Source organism: Coenobita brevimanus, chromosome 23 (genome assembly GCF_032717465.1).
Source record: "Coenobita brevimanus isolate Jiangsu-jjx chromosome 23, ASM3271746v2, whole genome shotgun sequence".
NCBI lineage: Eukaryota > Metazoa > Arthropoda > Malacostraca > Decapoda > Coenobitidae > Coenobita > Coenobita brevimanus.
In genome coordinates this window covers 11,401,212-11,407,452 of record NC_136976.1, presented here as the reverse complement: position 1 = coordinate 11,407,452, position 6,241 = coordinate 11,401,212, and the positions used below count along the sequence as shown (strand labels likewise).

At 41.5% G+C, this 6,241-nt stretch overlaps 1 pseudogene; it reads right to left on the bottom strand.

The window, feature by feature from the left end:
* Nucleotides 1-4,601: 4,601 nt before the first annotated feature.
* Nucleotides 4,602-4,719, bottom strand: LOC145393178 (5S ribosomal RNA; annotated as a pseudogene).
* Nucleotides 4,720-6,241: the final 1,522 nt, after the last annotated feature.

Sequence of the window (6,241 nt, the reverse complement as noted above, 5' to 3'; positions counted from 1 at the left end):
ATACGTTCCTTTCTCATATCCTTTGACTAATGCACGAAAGCCTTGGTTTAATCACACTTGTTCTAATGCTGTCCACAACAAGGAGAGGGCCTATAAAAGGTACCAGAGCCAACTAACCCCTGAATCACATCTTTTATACATTTCTGCCCGGAATCGTGCTAAGTCTGTTCTTCGCTCTGCTAAAAATAATTTCATCCGTACAAAATGCTTTCAACTCTCTAACTCGAACTCTTCCCGCTCCTTCTGGCACCTTGCCAAAAACCTTTCTAACAACTTTACCTCATCATCCTTCCCTCCTCTTTTCTACTCTGATGGCTCTGTAGCTATTTATTCTACTGATAAAGCAGATCTCTTCGCTCAGACATTCTCCTCCAATTCCACCTTAGACGATTCCGGTGCTGTTCCTCCATCACTTCCCCCTTCTGACTTCCTCATGGCTAACATTAAAATTTCTTCAGCTGATGTATTTTCTGCCATTGCTGGCTTTAGTACTAATAAGGCATATGGGCCTGATGGAGTCCCTCCCGTTGTTCTCAAGAACTGTGCTTCTGTGCTTACACCCTGCCTAGGCAAACTCTTTCGACTTTGTCTGTCAACTTGTACCTTTCCATCTTGCTGGAAGTTTGTTCTCATTCAGCCAGTCCCAAAGAAGGGTGACCATTCCCAACCCTCTAACTATCGTTCAATTGCTTTAACGTCCTGTATCTCGAAAGTTTTTGAGTCTATTCTTAATAGAAAATTTTAAAGCATCTTTCCTATCACAACCTTCTTTCTGATCGTCAGTACGGGTTCCGTCAGGGACGCTCCACAGGCGATCTTCTCACCTACCTTTCAGACTCCTGGTCATCCTCCTTTCGGGACTTTGGCGACCGCTTTGCCATTGCACTTGACATCTCAAAGGCTTTCGATCGAGTCTGGCATAAATCTTTAATTTCCAAACTGCCCTCTTACGGTTTCTATCCTTCTATCTGTGCCTTCATCTCAAGCTTCCTTTCTGGTCGTTCTATAGCCGCTGTTGTAAACGGCAATCATTCTTCTCCCAGATCTATTAACAGTGGTGTTCCTCAGGGCTCTGTCCTATCACCAACTCTCTTCCTTTTATTCATCAATGACCTTCTAAGCTGTACATCTAACCCTATCCACTCATACGCTGATGACTCCATCCTTCACCTTTCCATTCGATTCCCACAACGTCCATCTCAGCAGTTACTTCAACAGGCAAGGGATGAGGTTATGGCACACCTAATGTCTGACTTGGCTCATATCTCTGACTGGGGTAAATATAATCTGGTTGTTTTTAATGCATCAAAGACTCAGTTTTTTTTTTTTTTATGCAAGGAAGAAGGAACCAAAGGCCATGAGCCCGCAGTAACAGTTCCCTCCAAGAGAAAAACAAAATACAATAGAGAGCCAAATTCAAGATCTGATCATTTTGAGATGCCTGGACACACTGCGTTTGAAAGACTGGAGATCATAGGCAGCAGGAAATACAGACAGAGGGAGACAGTTCCAGAGCTGACCTGTTGCATCAATGAAAGACTGGGAGTAACGGTTAACTCTTGCATTAGAGAGTTGGACAGAAAAGGGATGAGAGTTTGCTGCCAGACGGGTGCTACGCGCCCGTCGTAGAGGTGGAGGAATGCAAGGGGGAGGCGGTGGCTCAATCAGTAGAGAGGTGGCCTGTAGTCCTAACGGATCCAGGTTCGAATCCCGGCTGGGGCAGGGAACAGTTTAAGGATTTGAATTTCATTCAATCAGGCTTTACTGATCTACCAGAAGACCCGCCGACATGTAAAAATACCCCCGCTAATACCAATACACAAGTCCTGTATGAGACAGCCCTAGCATGTATTCAATATGGACGGTGGGTGTTAGTGCCGAAATGGTGACATGTAGAGGTGTATGGTATGTAGGAGGACTGCTGGGCCTTGATAGCAGGCTGTGAAGCCTATGCCCAGAGTCAGACACATAAAAAAAAAAAAAAAAAAAAAGCAGACAGTTCAGAGGAGCAGTGACCATTAAAGTAGCGATAGAAAAGAGATAAAGATGCAACAGTGTGGCGAAGAGACAGAGGTTGAAGGGAGTCAGTAAGAGGAAGAGAGTTAATGAGACGAAAAGCCTTTGACTCCACCCTATTGAGAAGAGCTGTATGTGGGGAGCCTCCCCACACATGAGAGTTGTACTCCACACAGGGGCGGATAAAACCCCTGTATAGAGTCAACAATTGTGCAGGGGTAAAGAAAGAGCGGAGTCGGCTTAGCACACCCAATCTCTTGGAAGCAGATTTTACAAGAGATGTAATATGATCTTTCCAAGATAACTCCCGAGTAAATGAAACCCCAAGCATGTTCAAGGATGATGCAGGATTAAGCTGAATATTATTAAACATTAGTGGGTATACCTGTGGAAGATTTTGTCGGGTTGATAGGTGTAAGAACTGAGTCTTAGATGCATTAAAAACAACCATATTATTTTTACCCCAGTCAGAGATACGAGCCAAGTCAGACATTAGGTGTGCCATAGCCTCATCCCTTGTTTGTTGAAGTAACTGTTGAGATGGGCGCTGAGGGAACCGAATGGAAAGGTGAAGGGTGGAGTCATCAGCATATGAGTGGATAGGGTTAGATGTACAGCTTAGAAGATCATTGATGAATAAAAGGAAGAGAGTAGGTGATAGGACAGAGACCTGAGGAACACCACTGTTGATAGATCTAGCAGAAGAACGATGGCCGTCTACAACAGCGGCTATAGAACGACCAGAAAGGAAGCTAGCGATTAAGGCACAGATAGAAGGAGAGAAACCGTAGAAGGGCAGTTTGGAAATTAAAGATTTATGCCAGACTCGATCGAAAGCCTTTGAGATGTCAAGTGCAATGACAAAGCTTTCGCCAAAGTCCCGAAAGGAGGATGACCAGGAGTCTGAAAGGTAGGTGAGAAGATCGCCATTGGAGCGTCCCTGACGGAACCCATACTGACGATCGGAAAGAAGGTTGTGATAGGAAAGATGCCTTAAAATTTTTCTATTGAGAATTGACTCGAAAACTTTTGAAATACAGGACGTTAAAGCAATTGGACGATAGTTGGAGGGTTGGGAGTGGTCACCCTTCTTTGGGACTGGCTGAATTCTCCTCCATTTACTGCCAAAACCCTTAATATCGTTTGCCTTTCACCTGGACCATAAACATTGTACAGATTCTTCCTCTCTGCAGAAGCTTCCTTTCTACTTGATAGTTTTCTTTTTGCCAAGTATTTTTCATTGTATCTTCCCTACATTCTTGCCCTCCTTGAAGCTACCATGCTGGTCGTCACACACTGATTCTTCCCTACTTCCCTACCAGCCTAAGTCCACATACCTCAGTATTACAGTCGGCAGGCATATACTCCGGTGATTTTTTTAATTTATTGTCCACTTTCACATTTTTCATTCTTCAGAGCCACTGATTATAATCCACGTTTCAAATACACACTATTTTGTCCATGATAATCCATAACTTCCAGGTCCAGACACTCCCTTCCTTTTTCACAGCAAATTTTTTCACGCGACTCACCTGATCTTGATGTTTTTCCTGTCCTGTTTTTTACTGATTGGCGTACGTTAATTTTTCTGTTTGGTGTCCCCATCCTCATTCAGCACAAATCCATTCAGCATGATGACATTTTTTATTTGATTCAGCTTTTTCCCCAGAGAAACAGCTCAGGGAGAGAAATCAAACTGTAAAATTGTTTACAGAGACAATTTGTAATCCTGTCACGACGAGCGATTTATCCAAAGTCAGCAAAATTATCCGGAGATGATGAGAGGAACCCACAAAAAAAATCCCTTGTCCGATTCATGGAGATAGGCTAGTGACCGAAATGAAACAACATATCCTTCTCACAACGACCTCCTCTGTTTCCAGTAACACCCCACCATGAATACGCTTCACCACGCAGTTACTGAACCCACATACCTGTCTGGGGCTCTTCTAATCCCTCTACATAGTTAAATGTTTTGCCCCCCCCCCCCCGGTTCCCCACTTACTGTAGCATTCTCATCCATCAAAGTAGCTGTCAGACAACTTTTGTTCAGCTGTTTATATATCGCACGGTACACCTTGCTACTCTCTTGTATGCTACATGTCATTCTATTATCGAAATAAATTACATATAAGACATATGTTTTGCCTTGTCTTAACAATTTAGACGATATTGTCATAGTAAGAAAATGACTCTGATGTTCGTTAAAAGGCCCGGACACACATGCCCCCGAATATGTGATCGCCTTGAGGAAACGAGGCTCAGGGGTCCATCTAACGTTGACTCGAATACTACAGCAGCTCTAACCCGGTACTTCGTTTCATCTCGTCGATCACATGTTTCGAGCAAGTGTGGCCGCACCCGAACAGTAAGCTCAAGTTTTTTTTAGGACTAGTAAAAAGGAGGAGGGCTGCAGCGGAGGTTAATGGTACTCTGTTTTGTAATATGGTTCCAGTATTATTCATTCATTCATTGCCAGACTCCATGTATCCCAAACGGGGTGGCCAAGGGCTTAGAGTTAATTGTTTTACAGGGAGGGGCACTAATCCTCCACCAACCCCACTTGACACGTAGGGAGAACGTTATGCCAACAGCATCTGGTGTTCCCAGGTGGCCACCCATCCAAGTACTAACCAGACCCAACGTTGCATAACTTTGCTGATCGGACGGAAAGCGGTGTACTCAACGTGGTATACTGAAATTAAATGATATTAGTGCATATAAGGTTAAGCACAGACTTCTTCACCAATATTCTTATGGTGAGAGACTCTCAGTGCCGTGTATGAAAGCACTGATATCATGGTAAAACATGAGTAGCTAAAGAGGAAGAAATATAGCAGAACTGAGGAAATCTATCTGTCTATCTATCTATCTATAGCCCGACGCCCTAACTGAGGAAAACATGTACAAATAAATATACTTCAGTTTCCTTTCACGGTTATCCAAGACCTAGAACTAACTCAAGTATTAACTATATCTACTGGGCTATCACACTGAGAGATACTAGATGCATGTGTCAAATACGTACCTGACCTACATGTCTACCTATTTAAGACTGCAGCAAACATAATAATTATACAGTAGTAGATCACCCTCCCTTTATATGGAAAGTGGTCCATACTAATATCTGGATAATGCCTTATATGTTCATGGGCATTACTTTCTGTAATGGCCACAGGAGAGGAATCTGCAGCTCATTCTAAAAAATTTCCTCAATCAACCCTCATTTTTCCTCTGCCAATTAGAATACTGTTAATTTTCCTGTCCCATGTACCTGGAGATCAGTGTTGTAAATCATCATCTCACAACACTACTGTAGGCTCTTGACACATACAACTGACATTCCTGACTCTAATAACAACCAATTTGTTATTAACTGTACACATCATGCACTGGGTTTTTAAAGCTGGAGTGGAAAATGGCTATTCCTTTAAAGAGAATTACTTGTAGAAAAGCTATCATATTTTGTGGCTCATCGTTTTACATTAATCTTTTACATAAGAATGTTAAGTACTGAATCACAGCAAACACTGATACAGGTCATAAAGCAAGTTGTTAAAGGAGGTAAAACACTGCCACAAGAAGTACTAAATCACAGGCAGGCAGGTACTTGTATACAGGATGTCACCAGTCACTAAGCCTGCCATACAGTCTACAGGTCCGGAGCTGGGTGGTTCGATTTCTATTTCTGTCATTATACCTGTATTATTATTATTATTATTATTATTATTATTATTGTTAATATTATCATCATCATTAGCAATAGTAGTAGTAGTATTGTCATTTTTGTTATTGTTATTAAGCTTATTATCATTCTTATTATTATTATTATTATTATTATTATTATTATCATTATTATTATTATTATTATTATTACCATTATTATTTTTATTATTATTATTATTATTATTATTATTATTATTGGTATAGTAGTAGTATATTTAATGTTTCCGAGTCTGAGCATAGAATAACCAGTCCGTTCCCTGTGGTGTGACAATCCACCTACTTGTCCCAGCTCTTCATAAATCCTTTCAAGTATACTTCCACCAGGCTTTGTCACTAACAGCTGTGTATGCTTATGATATTAGTTTCGAAATATATTCCTCAAACTGCAATCAGTTATCATTTTGTGGGTACATAACCAGCCACCCGACCCCACCATTCGCTCTTACACGCCGAGTTATTTCTGTGAGTAGCATTATTATTATTATTATTATTATTATTA